A 17,944-nucleotide genomic window follows, 5' to 3' on the forward strand; every position below is an offset into this window, starting at 1 on the left:
TAAAAAAAAAAAAAAAAATATATATATATATGCCAGTCCTTCACCTCCCCAGTTTTGGAGAGGCAAAGTTCTCAGCCTGGTGCTTGGCAGGGTGTAGCTTCTGCAGTTTTCCACCTTCCCTACAATCAGGTATTTTTTCCTTTTCAGGTATCCACTGGGATGTCCAGATTCTTCCACGCTCCCTCTTCCGACTAGATATATATCCTAAATCATGGATAGTAGATAGTAAGAGCATTAAAACAGACAGTCTATTGCAATGCATGGTTTCTGGCCACATCCAGAAGATCATTTAGGTACCAGGTGAATATCGAGCCCCCAAATTTGGATGCTTCTGGCTGTCACGTAGCCGTGCAAACACCTATGCTCACCTTCACTGGGTCCTCTAGAGGCAAGTTTACCATTTTCCTTTGCATTGGCAGGATAATGAGCATTTTTCTTTTTTCTTTTCTCCCCCCTCCCTCCTCCTCCCTTCAGTTCAGATAGAGCAGAAAGGGATAGGAGTGATATTCCCTTTGGATTACAACATCTCTGACAGGTGAAAATTGCTGCATCCCGAAGGGGATTAGCACAGCATTAACTTACTTGTCAAATACGAATGTCAGGTTAATTTTGTCCCTACCTTGATATTCAGAAAATATAAGCTTTTATTCTAAGATCACTAGAAAGGTTCCTGTGTGCATATTTTAATTACAGTGGAAATGGATCTGTCTATCTGTAGATCCTGGAGTTCATGCGCGTGTACGAGAGACTTTTAAATAAATATCTTCTATTCATCATTTTATTTACAAGCTTTAAGGCTTGAAAGGACCACAGGGATCAGCTCCTAGACTAACTGTTTAGAAAACACAGGCCAAAAAACTTCACTAAATAATTTTCTCATCAAGCCTGTAAGTAGGTAGAATGATCCAAATATTGTAGCATTTTGTTAGCACACAAAGTACTGCTGCCTGGAAGCTAATGATAAGGGAAGAGATAACATGTCCAAGCTAAGGAAAAATACTGAAGGATAAGAAACCAGCAAAAATGCTGAGTTGAAAAGTAAGCAGAGTAAACACGTCGTAAAGTTTTTTTTCAATACTAAGAGGTTAAGATTTAATTTGGGACGTGGGTAAAGAAATTCAGTTCAAATAAAAAATACTATGTTTGTTTTCTAAACCCATCATTTCTGCCAATGGTAGGAAAAAGCTGACAGTGTGTATATCATAAAAAAGCCAAAAAACCTTAGGGCCACTTGGGCTCTACTCCTCTGATTCACCCTCCTCCCCTTTAACTTACACGAGAACCCTATGCCTTGCTTTTGACTCATCTACCCAGAATTAGGCTGCCATTTGATTTTGACCTGTGAAAATACAAGTAAATCAGACATCTACTGGTGCAGATCCTAAAAGGTCTTTAGAAAGCTCGAAAATAGCAACGGCAAGAAATTTCAGGAAGTTTTATACCTCAGTGGTGGCGTAGTCTACTGAATTATTTACTCTCAAGGAAGACTGCTGTTCAGCAAAATTTGCTGAGGGACATTCATTTCAATTAATCATTTATAATCAAAACAGTTTGTCTTCAAGGGGAAAGGAATCGATATTGCCGATATTGTTAGCCACCCCTGTTTGGTGCTTGGGCACTAATGGCTTGATTCTTTCTGGTACGGTCTAGCCCCCTGATAGAAGGTGCTCAGCACTTCCCAGGAATGGCCCAGCACTGTAGAGGATTGGACCCACCCTCCCCCTGACAGCACGTATTACTTCTTGATAAATGGAGCTATAAGAAAAATAATCTGAAAAGGTTTTCAAAATCTAATGGTTTTTTCCCCTTGTTTCCTGAATAGTCTTAAAATAGTGTAAAATAGAATAGTCCTCAAGGTTGGCCGGGACGATGCTCAGAAGGATAATTTCCCAGGTCAGACTTCAGCAGGTGTAAATCAGTTTTGATGGAGCTGTACACCGTTTCAAGGCTATGGATCCGTCCTCTTGTACACGCTTAGCCAAACACACAATGGATTGATGTTTGTTAGAGTCAACCAAAACCAGAAGAGATAGAGTCAAAACTAGAATATAGGTGACAAACTTCCTAGTTCTGACCCGGAGGGCCTCCAGCTCTACTTGCATTTTCCTTCCAGCATCCTGGTGGGCATTCCAGGATTTCAGAGCAGGGTTCAGCGAGCGTTTGGGGTAGAGCCTTTGGGGCTGGCAAGGTTTGGGCACACGTTGAGGGGCGTTCAAGCGCCCCTATCACAGCCAGCAATGTGATAGATGCTGCTTCTCTCCAGCTGATGGCAGGGGTGTAGCAGGGCTGGTGGCTCCCTCAGGAGCTGGTGGATTGGGGGGTCAGGATCGGGCCCGGGGGGGGGGGGGAAGCAGGGTGAAACACAGCCTGGGATAGGTCGTGGTCACGAATGACAATATCCAGGATTGAAATACCGCTGAAGTAGACACTCAGGGACACTGGAGAACATGTGGAACTGCAGGGTAAAGACTTTGAGCTTCCTGGGGAAAGGAAGCACAGCCCTGGGCGGCTGTGTCAGAGACTGCTGAAAGGCCACAAATACCCTGTTTTGCCTCAGGGGGTGGTGTCAGAGACTGCTGAAAGGCCACAAGTACCCTGCTTTATCTCTAACAACCCGCGATCACCGCGGGCGCTGCGGAGGCGGGCGGTGAGCTGCCTCCCCCTGCCTCCTCTGGTAACTCCCCAGCGGCTGCTCTGGGCATGCGCCAGACACCTGAGACCCCGGCGGAGCCCCCCCCCAATTCCAGAACTCTCTGGAACGTCAAACTGCGCAGGCGCGAACCCCTGAACCTTCTAGAAGCATGGACTGCGCAGGCGCAGAGCTCATCTGCATGTTACCGCCCCGAGGGCGGCCCCTGAGGGACAGCACGGGGTGAGGGTGACTGCGTGCGCCATGTTGTGTTGCTGCACCGCCTGCGGACCGGGACGCTATTCCTGTGACAACATCGCGGGATCCAAGGGTGGTGATACCTCTTCTATCGTCTCTTTTTCTTCTTTTCCTCCTGTCCTCCTTTCATCTTAAGAAACTTATGTGTTATAAAACCGGTTGTTGCCTTTGCCACATCGATTTGCCTAGTTGTCGGTTGTACTGGTTGTTGTTTGTGGCAAGTGTTTTACCCATTATCTGCAGAGTTGCCAGTTGTTGACACCTAGCCCGTAGATTGTTAATAAAAGTCTGTTATATTGTTTGTCTGAGTCATTACTGTGGCTCATTCGTGGCTTTGGGGGATACAAAGATTCACCTCCCTCACAACCCACCGAGTGGGACAAGACAGGCTGTAATGCCCAGGCCTGCACCACAGCTCCAAAGTCTGAAAATATTTTCTAGGAAGCATTCACATCATGCTGTATTTTCTCAAAATTTACTTACACATGGCTTTTGTATAATCTATTTTTCTGTAACTTTTGGTTAACTTTTCTGTAATTTTTATTATTTGACTTGAATTCTTATACTGAAATATTTTTACAAATTGTAGCTTTTCATATTTTGATTATTTGCATGCATATAAACCCTATACAAATACTGTATATGTGTAATATATCTCTCTCTATAAACTACATAATCTAAAGCATTAATGGTGATAAACTACCTTTAATTTACTACCTTAGTAGACAGTTACTTTGGGAGTGAAAAGAAAGTTTTCAAAATATCAGGAGGAAATGTGGTCTTAGGTAAACTTGGAATATTTTCTCCTGTATCCTGTGATTCGTTCCAAGAAAAGCAAAGGGCTTTTGAGCCTTCTACAGATGGAGGGGCTGCTGCTGGCTGGCGTAAGTGCAGCTGGGTATGTGCAACAAGCAGGTGCATCGTTTGTAGCTGTTAGTAAGCAGAGAAGTGCCAGAAGTTCTGCATATGCTCTCATTGGATTTTTAAAGCTGTGCTCGGAGGGCAGGAGGAGGGGGGAAAAGGGAGGATTTCCCTAAGAGACTGCTGGCGGTGGCTTGGTTTTAGTAAATCTCACCAGGGAAAATGGGTTGGACGTGGTCATCAATGGAGGGAATGTGGTTGAGGTTCAGGAGGCAACTTGCAGTTGGTTAATCATTTCTGTTTTGGAAAGGTCAAGAAGAGAGCAGGGTCCTAGGATAAATTTTGACTTCTTTATAAAAGTTTCTCTGAAACCTTTACCAGGAATTGAACATTTCTCTAGGGAAAAGGGAAATTAAAATGTCTAGTTGTCAGCTGATGCGAAAGGCAGTATTTTCCTCTGTCATTCTAAATTCAGTTGATTGTGATTTGGGTCAGATTTATGTAACATTCACCTTCTTCTGTCCCTCATGGGTGCATTACTTCTCAGTCTCTTCTTCAGGTATGTTAGCAGCTGGATTTTGGTTGGGAATGTTTAAAGAAAATGTCAGTGGTTTCCAAATTTAAAGTTTTGGTTTTCAGCCTAAAACAACAAGAACAACTCAGTGTTTGAGTTTCTTGCAAAAAAACCCAAACAAACCCACACCAAAAAAACATTCCCTATCAAAAGGAAACACTTTTCCTGACAAATTCATTTAGTTAATAAATCAGTGGAGTTTCAACAAAGTAATTATACCAATCTAAGCAATTGTTATAATTATACAAGTACACAGCTCACTGTAAGAATTGTGCTTTGCTCTCTTATTTAGCAACATATATCTTTGTGTATGATCAAGGTATTTGTCATTTACTTTTTCCATTAAACTAGCTCTATATGTTAATTAACATATTTTAGCTTTGTTCTTTTTTTTTATATCTAAGAACAAGGACTATAACAAGTTAGTAAATAAAGCAGAGAATGCTTCCTCTTGCACTGTGCATACTTAGATTATGTGTCAAAGATAAATACATCCAGGACATTCAAAATTTATTAATTCTGTTTTACAAGGTAACCAGAATAGCTCTTCCCCTGAAATGAAATCATATTCTAATAAAATAATTTACCATTTTTAGTCATATATTATAATAAGTCATTTGAAATCAGCTGTAGGCCACTCAACTTGTCAGATTCAGATAAATGAAGATAAATGATGAAAAGAAGAACTGCAGAAATGTCCTGACTGTTATCTGAAACAATATTAAAATATTATTAGCAGAATTACTTAATGGAGATACATCAATTAATGAAATAATTCTAGTTGTCCAACTGCTGCAATGAGCAAAATAGAGTGAAACTATAAGATGGGAGGAAGGCAGAAGTACAAGAAGGATAGGCTATGGAGAGGGGAGCACATCAGCAAAAGGTTGGCTCAAGATTGTTTTATCTTTAGGTTTGCTTTAGCAACACAATTTAAAAACAGTCATTTTCATGATAGTGCTTGTTTTTTGAATCCCTGACTGAAGAATGCATCACAGTTCAATGTTTGTCAGAGCGTATAAATAGATAGTCTTAAATGGTGACTGCAGATGTGGACTTTTAGAATAATAGTAGTGCTCTCCAAAGATTATTATAACGATCAGTTCATTATGCATTGTTATCAGGACTGGTTACTATTATCATTATTAATACCATTATCCTTTTTCAATCACTGTGTGCAGCCCCATATTATTGCCTGTCACTCAGGCCGGTAATGTGGCATCATCTTTGTGATCTGCAGCTCCTCGCATCCAGGATATATCTAAATCCTGCCAAGTCTTTCTGCATAACAGCTCCCAGGTCCTTGTTCAAGTGATCTTCATCCTCTGTCTTGATTACTGAAGCACCCTGCCTTTATTCAGACCCGTTCTGAACAATGTCACAAAGAACGTTTTCCCTCTCCATTATCTGAACCGTGCCACAACTCTTCTTTTATCCTTCTGGAGAGCAGGGGAGGGGGACTACACGTGTATTTCCATGTCCGTTGGTGGCCAGCCCAAATGTATCAATTACTGAGGATAGAAATATCAAAGGAGGAGGAAATGGTTTAAACTGGAAGTTAATTCTGGCATAAGATCAAATGGATGTAAATTAGTTACGAAAGACTGGAAATTAGATGATTTCCAACTACAGGAGGTGTAAATTTCTGCAACAAGCCTTCAAACACATTAGTAGGGAAAAAATATTTTATGCTGGAGGTTATTATCTTTATCAAGGCAATTCTGTGAGAGCTTTCCTAGAGACAGAGAATTAAGCTTGTGATCTGCATCGTTTGGCAGCAGATTCACTGGCATCTTTATTTAAAGATCCAGTCATTGCTCGTTTGTGCATCATTTCAGTTCTATTAATCATATGCTGCAGGGTTTGATGTGGTCTCCTGCAGAAGCTGGACAGAATCTTTTTCCATACTCGTACTTTTTTTTTGACCTGTGAAATGGGGAGAATGAGGAGGGAAGGGAGTTGTCCTCTGATTTAGTGGAGAGTAGTCATACCTAGAGGTAGAAGGTATGTCAGGGTGCACCACAGCTTCTCATGGTATTAGTATCCCTGGTATTAATATGGTTGGGATGACTTACATCTTTGCTTATGGTGAAACCATTTGCTCGATCTGACATCAGGAAGGGACAATTTGGAAATCATAGTGTAGGCTTTTGAGCATGGGGCATGGTTCATACCCAAGGCTTGTTCTGGGTGTTTTGTAAGTTTCCTGCTATGCAGGGAAATAATTTCCATTGGTTTACCAATCATTTCCATTGATCTTTCTTCCTGTGGCAAGTTTGTGCCTGTTTGTGAGATTCGGTTGTTTTGGTTTGGGTTTTTTTTCTTCATCATATATTATATATTATTGAGATAATTATTAGGGAAATAGTTTTCACAGTGAGGGTTGTCAAAACTGGAAGAGGGGTGCAGAGAGGTTATGAAATCTCCTTGGGCATATTCAAAACTGTTTTTCCTAAGCAACCTAATTTAACTTTCAGTTTGGCCCCACTTGGAGCGGAGGATCCAATACCAGATGATCCCCTGAGGCCCTTCCAACCTAAAATATTCTGTGATTCTACAGAGCTGCAGAATACATAAACTGGTGGATGGGAAAGTGTGACATGAACATCTGATAAACAGCCATGAACTATGTGACGTTTGCTGGTAGCTGTGAAGTCCAGAACTTGCAAATCCAATGGTCCCTTCTCATCCTATATTCCTGTATGCCTCTCATTCATTGATGAGATCTCACTTTCTCTGCAGAGTGGGTTGTCATACGGAGTATCCTTTCTGTTCATTAAATGCATGAGCAAAACTTTTCAAATGAGAGCAACAAGTATGAGATGGTAAATAACAAGCTTATAATATGTGTTTGACCTAAGATTCTCAACAAGAAGAAAAATGTTCATGAATAGCAAATAAGGTTATGCTATTCATCAAAGACTTTGATAAAATATTTGGACGTCAAATTTAAACTGTAATGCCTCAGGGTATATTTTTGGAAAATTTTTATCAGTTCTGTCTCTTAGCAGATAATATTTTATAGGTCTTGACCAGACACTGGGGCTTGTCAGTGGATTTCTGCATGATGAAAAGTGGTGCATGGGATCAAAAACAGAATAAATTTTTCTGGGTTATTCGAATTCAGATTTTCCCCTAAGGCTCCTAGATGCATTCCTTGGTTGCTATGACTGAACTGTGGGAATTAAGATGCGCTCTCATCACTGAACAAGGTTGATACTGATAATGTAGTGTAGATTTGTTTTCAATTTCATGCCAGCTATACCATTTTAGACAAGGACTTTCAAGAAATCTCAAAACCCCCCAGAATTTCATCAGAATTTATATCTGTAATACTTTGAAAATCTGAGCTTAAAACATTGTTTCTAAACCTGCCTTAAAACAGAGTCTGTGCAGCTCTTTAAATAATTAGAGTAAAACTCTTCATAGTTTCAGAAGCATGGTTTTAATTTGGATTTATAAAAGAGAGGACTTGGCAAAATTGCTCTGCCAACTTTCTGCCTCTGATTGTCTCTAGCGCATGAGAATATTGTGCTTCCTAATGATGCATGTTATCTGCTTTACTGTCCTAGACTTTAATTCTGGGGCAGTGCTCGTATTTTCAACCTACTCAGCAGAAGAATCATCTTGCTGTAGAATCTTCTCAACCAAATTGCCTGAAGGTCACCTTGAATAATATTAAAAGAGCTCTCTCCTCTTCTTGTGAAGGTCTTTGCTAAAATAAACACAGTCCCAGCTGTCCCTTCCTTGGAAAAAACAACCTTAGGGAAGATTCATTGAGGCAACATTGCTGTGATCTTCTCCTTTTTATTGTCATTCTGAGGAGAGAACACTGGACTTCTAACAAAAAGGTCATAATGTCTTTTATTAATAGTTAATATAAATTAAACTAGACTCGTGAAACTTTACGAAATTAGTACTTACTCCCTACTGTCTATATTGGTTCTGAAGGCTTTGATAGAAACACAGGCAAAGAAGCTCAAACATAGCTCTGCTAAAGCTGGAAGTTGCTCATGAAATGTTGTTTAAGGCCCAAAAGTGAGGGTGTCACCAAGAGAGCATTCAGAATGACTGCCTTAGATTTGCTTCTTTTTTCTTAAGAGTATCAAGTGGACAAAGTGCAATTCTCTTCCTCCTCCTCTAGGTTCTTGCATGATGGACACCAACTAGAACCTTCTCTGAGTCCCACTGGGGACCGTGGTGTGTGTCTTCATAAAATGTTTTCATGGAAACAAGATACCCCTCTCTTCCTTCACTCACCAAAGCCAGAGCTTAGTCTCTATTCAGAAAGTGTGATGAACAAGAACCTAGTCAGGTGGAAGGGCTTCTTCCAGCCAGCTTGGAATTCCTGACTTGCACACTAACAGCTATTTATATGAAAATTATTTCCTTGCTGTCAACAACCATAAATATGAACGAAGTCAGTTAGACCAGGGCATCCTTAATAATACTGAAATCCCTATTGGTTACAGCAGTGTCTTGCTGATTCTCTGATCTCTTTATGGTTCTTCACTTTGGGTATATCATTTGTGCTAAATTAGTTGAGTTCTGGGTCACTTGAGAATATCAAGTGGAAACATGTTCTTGCAGGAAATGGGGGAGGTGTGAGGGATACAGAATCTGTTAGGGTGCAAAGCATGTTAGCATGGTTTATTGCTCAACGTGTCTGGTAGCAAAAGCTGTAATATCACTGTTAGGAAACGACGTCTGATTCTTCATACGGATGTCGTGCCCATGCTGTTGTGGAACATGGCAGTATAATACCAGATCCATCAAGGACATCGCAAGACACGGCAATATGGGCCAAGCTCGAACATTAGTATATGAGGTAGCAGAAAATCTCGTATGCAATGACATTTTTCTTAATGTATATCAAAAAATGTATATGAGAAAGATTGAAATATTCTTCAATGTTCCTACTTAGTAAACAGCCAGAGGCAGATGAACCAGCTACTGTCTTGCAGTGCTGTTCCTTACCATTGAGTGAAGGATGTAAGATGAAACAGAAATCGTCTGTATGGCTTCCATACATAGATTTTCCATCGTTGTGTCTAAGCTCAGGAACAGTAGAGAGGAAACACAGATGACACATTATCCTTTTGCAATCAGGTAGTGGACATGAGTAGTGTATACACGTCAAAAACCTGCCTTGAATATGCCGGGGATACCACAGAGATAAGTTTAGTGAGGTAGAACTTCTGGCGTCTTGAGTTCAGCAAGCATTGTGCATAGCTGCTTAGCCAAATCACAATTTCTGGAAATCTTGTAGGGACAGAATTTGCTTTGGATCTTTAAGCCTTTCCTGAATTTCTGTATTTAGATTAGGGCTCCCCCCCCCCCCCCCCTTATTTTGTTCCTTAGAGAAAAATGGGCAGAAGGAAGTGGATACAAACTGAAAATCAAGCACTTTAAGCGAGAAGGAAGTCTCTAACGCAACAGAATTTTTTCATGCACAGTTACGCACATACCGATCTGTATTTAAAAACTGCATTGCCAGGACAGTCAGACCACTGGAAGCTTTTGCCACATAAACACAAAGATAGCTGAAGCAAATTGGCTAAATTTGTAAAATCTGTGCATATAAATTAAGGATATGTAAGAAAAGGGATCACCTTCATTAGACCAACTAGTGTAGTATACTATTCAAACACACAAACCATACGCATATACACACAAGGCACGGACATATGGATGTAATACATCTAAACTATATACAGCAAGCATCAGTTACAGGTATAAGCCTCAGGCTTTGCTGACAAATTCTGCCCTCAAGCCTTCCAGCTCCCTTAGAGACAGAGTCTAGAGAAGCGATGCATTTTGTATAGAAGAGGGAGACTGAGTTAGGGACCACCTAAGCAAGTTGTATACCTAGGAGTCCATTGGACCAGCTGGGATGCCCTTGAAGGTGCCAAGGGAGCTGGCTAACATGGCTGTTAAGCCTCTGTCTGTCATTTTTGAAACTACATAGTGGTTGGGTGACGTTCCTGGCTGGAAAAAGGCAAAAATCAAACCTGTGTTCAAGAAGGGCAAGAAGAGGGTCTGGGAGGTCCAGGCCTTCTCAACTTGTCCTCAGTCGCTGGGAAAGCTGTGGAGAAAATCCTGGTTGCCTTTCAAAGCATCTGAAGGACAGGAAGGGGATTGGGAAGAGGTGGTTTCTGACCAACCTGACTGCTTCTATGGGTAAGGGAAGAGCAGCTTACGATGCATACCTTGACTTCAGCAAAGTGTTGAGCATGGTTTGTCATGGTATCCTTAGAGCCAAATTGGTGAGATATGGACAGTGGATTAACTGGATTAGGCAGTCAATCCTTAGTTAATTTGCCTTAGCTTTACTCTCTGTTCCTGTGTACCTTTGTGCCTTCATTTATTTTAGCAAATACCAGCTGTCATCAGCCTGTGCTAGGATGCAAATTCTGAGTGCTAAGAGGAAGTTTCATTTTTTAAATTGACCAAACATTTCTGTTTCTGTCTGTAATGGTTTTGCACTAGAATGTAAAGATTCATATTTCATTCTTTGTCCAAGTCAATTTGGATCTCTAGACCTGAGTGGCATGCCAAGCAATCCCTGCTGCCCTTCCACAGCAGTGCCTAGCAAAAGAATTCCCTAATGTGAGGCTATTGCCGTTTTCTTGACCTATATTTGTTCAGTCCTCCTTAATATGTCACTCGAGAAGGTCATGGCTTGTATTGTCATAGGACATATTGTATATATTCAAAAGAAGGCTGGGATCACGGGGAAAACACCAGAGATTACAGAGTCTTTTATGGCTCCTGAATAAAGATGAAGCGGTGCAGTCACAGAAGGTTAGTACCTCTGCAGTCATGGGACTGTAGCAGAATGCAGAACCACTGTTTTTAAATATTACTACTGGAATGGAACCAAATCAGATGTTTGACTTTCAACACGGAAAAAATAGCCTAGTTTAAAGTCTTTTCAATATTTAGTTTATATTCTCCTCCCCCTCTTCTTGTACTGCTTGCTAGTTTCAGTTCTTACCTTTTTATTTAAAATCTTTTTTTTTTTTTTTTTTGCTTTGCTTTATTTTCTTGGGTTTTGTTTGGTGCTCGGTTTTGGGGTTTTTTTCTGGGACAAATTCTCTCTTATATCACTGTGACTTCAAGGTGAGTCAGGAAGGCTCATTCTGGATTTACACTAATTTAAAACTAAATGCTAGCCTAAGGGAGATACCAGATTCAGATGAGTGCCATTGCATACTTTCCTCTACTCCAGTCAGCTGTAGCTATTATGTGATCTTCATTTCTCACCTGTATAGCAGATTTTAGATAGAAAGCTGACTTGTACAGTTACCACACATTGAGGCTGGAAGCACATGAGTGGGCTCAGCCACTCTTTGTATGACAGTAGTTGAGCAAAGCCATCACAGTAGAGGTAACAAGGGAGGACACGTCCCTGTGGATAGCCTGAATGGAGATGCTGTTACATCAACCCGTATGTAGTTTATTCTCTGTAACATGTAAGCTAACTTTGATCTCAGGATATTAATAAAATGCTTTTTACTTGTATGCTGTCCTAATGTGCCAGTACTTTTTCATTCTTGGCTGCTCTTGGGTTTTGTGACCAATTCAGCTGTTGTAAGTGTTTTCATCTTTTCAGTCTATAAGAGACGCTCTCAATCGTCACCTTTTTCTGTGATTTCAGTCTGCATTTTACTGTGCAGATTCTCAAATCCTTTTCCCCTGTGCATAAACAATATAATAAAAACTAATACATCTACTTGGAGATATTTAAGGTGTTCTCAGGTAAGTCATGACAGTTAACTTAGTTACATTTAGAAGGAAAAGGAAAATATATCTTGTGAAGGCACAGCACAATTTTTTTTTTTTTTTTGTTACAGTTCTACCCACCTTCATCAACAGAGCTCTGGTACACTTGTCTGATAGTTATATTATCCCAAGAGGTAACTTCAGTTTGTAGAGACAAGAGGATGGAGAGGGAAGACAAACAAGCACAGGAGGGAAATTAAATCATTCGTCACAATGTCTTGAAACTAGTCTTCGCTTCTTGGATGTACACAAGTGGTTGAAGGGTATTTCTTCCTGCTAACCAGGCTCCAAGTTAGCCAGCTGCACACCAGATGTGCTCTGGAAGCTGTCCATGGCACGGGCAATGTGAGATTCTGTCTTAGCCAAGGAACATCAATCCTCACCTCTGCTCAGCAGCAGATGCAAATCCTTCATTGCTCACCAACCCTTCTAGGTGGGGAACTGCTTCTATATGAAGGAGCTCAGGCTCGAGAACACCAAAGCAAAGCCAGTACAGTCTTTGTAAGAAGTTGGAAGTCTTGCAGCTCCTGGGCCACCTGACACCACCTCACTCCAAGAATCATGGAATAATTTAGGTTGAAAGGACCTCTGGGGATCATGTGGTCCAGCCTCCACTAAGCAGAGGGGTACTAGGAGGGCTAACTAGATCATGTCCATAACTAGTCCATGGCCATGGCTGTCGGCCTCCTGCTTGGCTTCTTGCTGTGTACCCTCTGCGTTCATCCAGCTCTGAGCCTGAATTCCCTTTGTGACTCTAGCTTTGACAACCTGAATGTTCAAAAGGATTGTATTGACTTCCATCAGAATAGTAAAATGCTGCAAGCAAACTAATGTAAGCCAGACCAACTCATCAAAAATTCTTAGATTAAAAGAAATAATTAATCAGCTATATTAAAATAAAATATGGATGCATTGATTCACCTCACTGTAGTAGGTACTTGGGCATCCACTTGCAGGAATTCTGAAGCCTGCAGAGGAATGAATCCACCTTTCAGCTCAACAGCTGTTTTTAGCAGAGGGCAATAAGTAATACATGAGATACCTCTGCAGATAAACTAACAAATCAGCATAGATAGCAAAATGTTCTTTGAAATGAAAATAATATTCAGTAGCCCCAAGGCAAGGAATGTGTTCTCAGTGCTGAAAGAATAAAAGACTACTTACAGAAAGCAATTCATGCAACTGCAAAGGCCATAAAGAAAATTGTGGTAGCAAGGAAGAACATGTACTGTGAAGGTGAGCAACAAAACATACAAACTAAGTTCAGGGACGTAATTAGATGAAAGACAAGAGCTGGCAGTGTGATAAGTGTCTTTAAATACAGTGAACAATGAACTGTTATGCTGGGAAAATATGAAAAAAAGCTATCTGAAGCAAGTAGATGAACATGTCAGAGTGTTCCCTTACACAAGGGAACATTTGAGCTGGCAGAGAAAGAAGCATTGAGCAAGCTTACTAGCACCTTCAGCCATTGACAAGTTTCTTCTCAACCTTCCTCAGCAATAATTATCCAGTTCTTGGATAATTATATTGTTCACATCAGGCTGGTTTCACACAGCGTGGATGGAATAATCAGCCATGGGTGGTGGTGCAATTCACCACCAAAGGACCTATCTGTATCAGTTTGCAGTATGAACAGTGCCAATGAACACAGGGGATTTTACTCAAGGAGATCGTGATGTTTAGAAATCAGTGTAGTCAAGTGGCATATGTCACAAACATACTGATAAAATGCAAAGTTGTGAATGTCTGGAATTAGACACTTAATTTTATATAATCACTGCCTCTAGGGTGATTGGATTCACTCAGCTTTTCCTCAGTTAAAACTGGTTTCACTCTTTCTGCCCCGGAGCTTTCTGACGGCAAGGTGAGCACACGGGTGTCCTACCCTAGCAGTCAAGTGCTGACCATGGTCTTGAGCAGTTTACCATGGATTTACAGAGGGAAAAAGGTCTCGCCATGCCACTGTCATGGAATAGATACTTGGTAACAGGGGAATGTAAAAAAACCCCAAAACCACTGAAGTTTCTACACATGCAAACTTACTGACTTTAGAAAAGTTTAGATGTTTTTATTGTTATTAGATTATCCTAACTGACCCTTCTATCCCTAATTATTAATCTCAAATGTATCTATATAAATACTCAGGAAAGACTATTTAATTTGAAACTCTCTTTAGCAATAGAGGAATTCATTGCTGTGCCCTATCTTTGTGCCTAATCAACTCCTTTCAACACAGAATCTTACTAGCAAATCCCCCGAGGAGCAGTTCTTGTTGTGTTGGAAAGCAAATTAAAGTTCTTGTGCATTCAGTGATAATGGGTTAGTTACATGCCACATTTTATGAAGGGCATTATGTCTAATACGCATCATTTCAAAAAGACTGGAATATTCATTTGTTTTGATAGTGAATAATGAGTTCTAGAAAGTGACGCAGATCTGTGATTACTCTGTGATTGGACTCTATTGCAAATTCTCTGAGCTAAGAAGAAAAACTGTCTAGTTTGAGAAAAGAAAAAGATCATAACCTGATGAATACCTAAATGAACCTAACTGAACTAAACGAGCTCAAAATTCATGTAGTTTAGACAAGCAGCCACATAGAATGGACAATGTTTTGGTTTTGCTCTTTGCTAAAATATGAGGTTCAGAGGCTAAATGGGACAAAATTATTTTTTGTTAGACCTATATAATTCCTGACTAATATTTGATCTGTTCTTAAAGCTTCTTCTAATGCTGGATAATCTACCGTTTCCCTAGGAAAACTCTTAGAGTGCTTAACAGGTATGTACATACCATCTCATGCTCTCTCCATTTTGCAGACCTCTGAAAATTTGGAGGAAAGTGAATTCTCTCAGTTCCAGCCCAGAAGCAACATTTTCTCAGGCCCCTATCATCCAACCAGGATTGTTGGGGACACAACCTGCTAACTGTGAGTGGGGGGGAAATCCATGGAATTTGCATTTCACTCCTTAGTACAAAGGGAAGAACCTAGTACGCAAACTATTCTGCCACCCTACCCTACCCCACATTTATCAGAGAGCTATGAAGTATCTGTTCTGCTTTGGACTTTTTATTATAGTAATGCAATTACTTTTGTCAAGAAATGTACTACTTAACCTGATTCTAAGAAAAAACGGGCAAGGATTCTTAATAATAACATGATGTTCCTTTAAAAAATGTTAACAATTTTATTATACCAAAGTTGGCATTCACAGCTACTTAACTACCTACAGAATGAGAATTTCTTTAGCCGTTGCTGGGATCTACAGAGAGGCAGCAGGACATGAGCTCGTTGGATGACGAATGCGAAAAGTTTGGTGAAAGACTAAGCAGGGTCTTTGCAAAAGCTGAGATTTTAGCCATCCAGTTAGAGTGAGCAGAGGCTAAGTCCACCTAATGAAAGCCATAGCTTGAGATTCTTGTGTATTTAGGAACTTGGCTGCCAGTGATTTATGCTAAATTCAGGAGCCTAAACACCCTTATGTTCCTGACTACAGTGTGTGACTAGACGAGGTCTGTATTCCTTGCACACACGCAGGTGAAACTCTTGTTGGTATTGACTAAAATTTTGTAGATTAATACAATGTTTGATGGGCATATAGCAGATAAACATTGGCTACAGGGGCTGCTCTGTCACATCTTGCATTGATTTTTTTCCACCTGATCTCTTCAGGCAATCCATCCATGAACTAAGATTTGAGAGTTGAAAGACGTGTTCAGCTGTCAGCTTTTAGCTTGGCTCGGTGTAGACATTGCTCCGACTGTCAATTATTCCCTAATCTAGAAGACCTATGAAGCGGGTGGATATGACCTTAGAAAATAATCCTTTTACAGAGGCTTGTGAAGATGGAATATGGACTCGAGTTACTTGACCTGATTTCATCAGCAAATGCTGATTCACTGAAATGAAAACATTCTGCAGAAAATACAGCAGTTTTGATGGAGTTTTTGCTAATTCACAGGCAGGAACCTGTGGGAACTGACTTGTCTTTAGGCCAGCTCACCTGACTGCTTGGAGGTAATCCTCTCTCTGTTACTCCAAGACATCCTGTGATGGATGCACTCAACCCCTTAACCAAACCAGTGGTAGTTTGGTTCAGGCTCCAAAGGAGAGAAAGTCCTGAGCCACAGCTGGGCCAAGAACTCCTCCAGTTTCAATTTGTCCTCTGAAAACCTGCAAAGCAGCAGAGTGGCACAGTGAGCATCGATGCATATGAGCTTAGAACACCGATCATGCGATTAACACATGAATAGCGTGTGGCTTTTCCAAGATTCAATTATGAAGGAACAAAGAAAGTTGAGGATACAAGGAGTCTCCTGCATACTATTCCCATTCCCTGTAATTTGACAACAAGTCAACTGCTTTATTCCATAAATATGACAGCCTAAGTGAGCCTTTTTTGAGCTCTCCCTGCTAGGCAGCGTGGCGGTGATCACCCCTTGAGCTGGGACGACTCTCAAGGCTGCTCCTCAAGGCAGGGAGCTTTTACCAATGGCACATCTTTGGTAAGCGACCGATACCAGCCATAAGCTTGTAATATGGTAATTTTGATTTTTTGTCTTGGCAACTTTGATTTTTTTACCTTGGTAAACTTTGATTTTGTGTCTTGGTGACTTTGATTTGTGTCTCTGGTAATTTGAATTGTTATTCAAATGAATGTGCTGTAGAGTAATAGAGTGAACCTTGCCATAGAACTTTTAAGTTGCACATTTGCAACATCACATTAAAACCACTTTTACTAATAAATTTGACAGTGGTTCTTTAAGGTTCTAAATCACCCATTCATGGCAAATTGGTCAGCAGGATCCTAAATCAGGATTTGTGACACATCTCTCCCCATGGCTTGCAGGCAAATTCTTCCTCCTCGTTGCAATGGCAGTAGGTATACCAAGGCTCCCAGATCCCTACCTGTGTAAGAACTCTGGTTCCAGCCAGAAAAACTACCCACCTGTGCAAACTTGCTGCAATGTTGAGGTCTAGCTCCACCTACTCTAGCTTCCAGCACGTTCCAGAGCTAGGCCTACAGCTGTCTTCACCTGTACACTGAAATTTCTTAGGGGCAGGCACTTTCAAGGAGCAATCCTGGCCACCTAAAATCTGAATTTGCCTGTGGAAGCATCAGTTCTCTCCATTTATTGTAAAACATGACTGCACTCTGAAACAAGGCACAGCTCTAGGTACCTGAACTTAGATGTTGTGAACTGAGACCAAATGAACTTCAATGAGAACTGCCCCTTGGGAGATCTTCTGTCTAATGACAATTTTGCTAACAGCTTTCTTGGTGTGGTCACGGCCTGATTATTTTAACACTTTCCATGTAGAGTCCTAAATTCTTATAATAAATGACTTGTAACTTGTGTGACCTTTCATACCAATATATTACCAGTGACTATATTAATGATACTTTATAGGCAGAGAGAGATTTACCATATCAGGCTGTCTGTGGAATTAAGTGCAGTGTGCTTCAGTCCAAGTAAATGGCAAGACTGGACCCAAATTATACCCACATACCTATATAATATATGAGAAATCCTAAATTCATTTGGATACCTTGAAGGAAGCTGAACCCTGCAATGATTAAACTGCAATAAACCAGCAATTACTGTGCATGCCACTCCTTGGAGAGGGGGGAAAAAGTCTTGGCTCTAAGAACCATTTAAAAGCAAAATAGATCAATTGCAAAGTAGTTGCCAAGATCTGAGTGTGAAATCAAACCCCTTTAAATGCTAAGTATGAGAAATAAAGCATTGTAATTATTTACACAATACTTTTTGTGTTGGGCTTGCCCTTGCCACTTTGTTACTGAAAGTGGGGATGAAATGAAAAATCTGTG

General features: G+C 40.6%; 1 long non-coding RNA gene across 1 annotated transcript; it reads left to right on the top strand.

Moving 5' to 3' along the window:
* Positions 1–2,878: 2,878 nt before the first annotated feature.
* Positions 2,879–16,001, top strand: LOC129199689 (uncharacterized). Its single transcript, XR_008574716.1, has 3 exons — positions 2,879–2,960; positions 14,930–15,039; positions 15,784–16,001. It is a non-coding gene; the product is annotated as an uncharacterized LOC129199689 (long non-coding RNA).
* The last annotated feature ends 1,943 nt before the right edge of the window (positions 16,002–17,944 follow it).

Source organism: Grus americana, chromosome Z, assembly GCF_028858705.1.
Source record: "Grus americana isolate bGruAme1 chromosome Z, bGruAme1.mat, whole genome shotgun sequence".
In the NCBI taxonomy this organism is placed as follows: Eukaryota; Metazoa; Chordata; class Aves; order Gruiformes; family Gruidae; genus Grus; species Grus americana.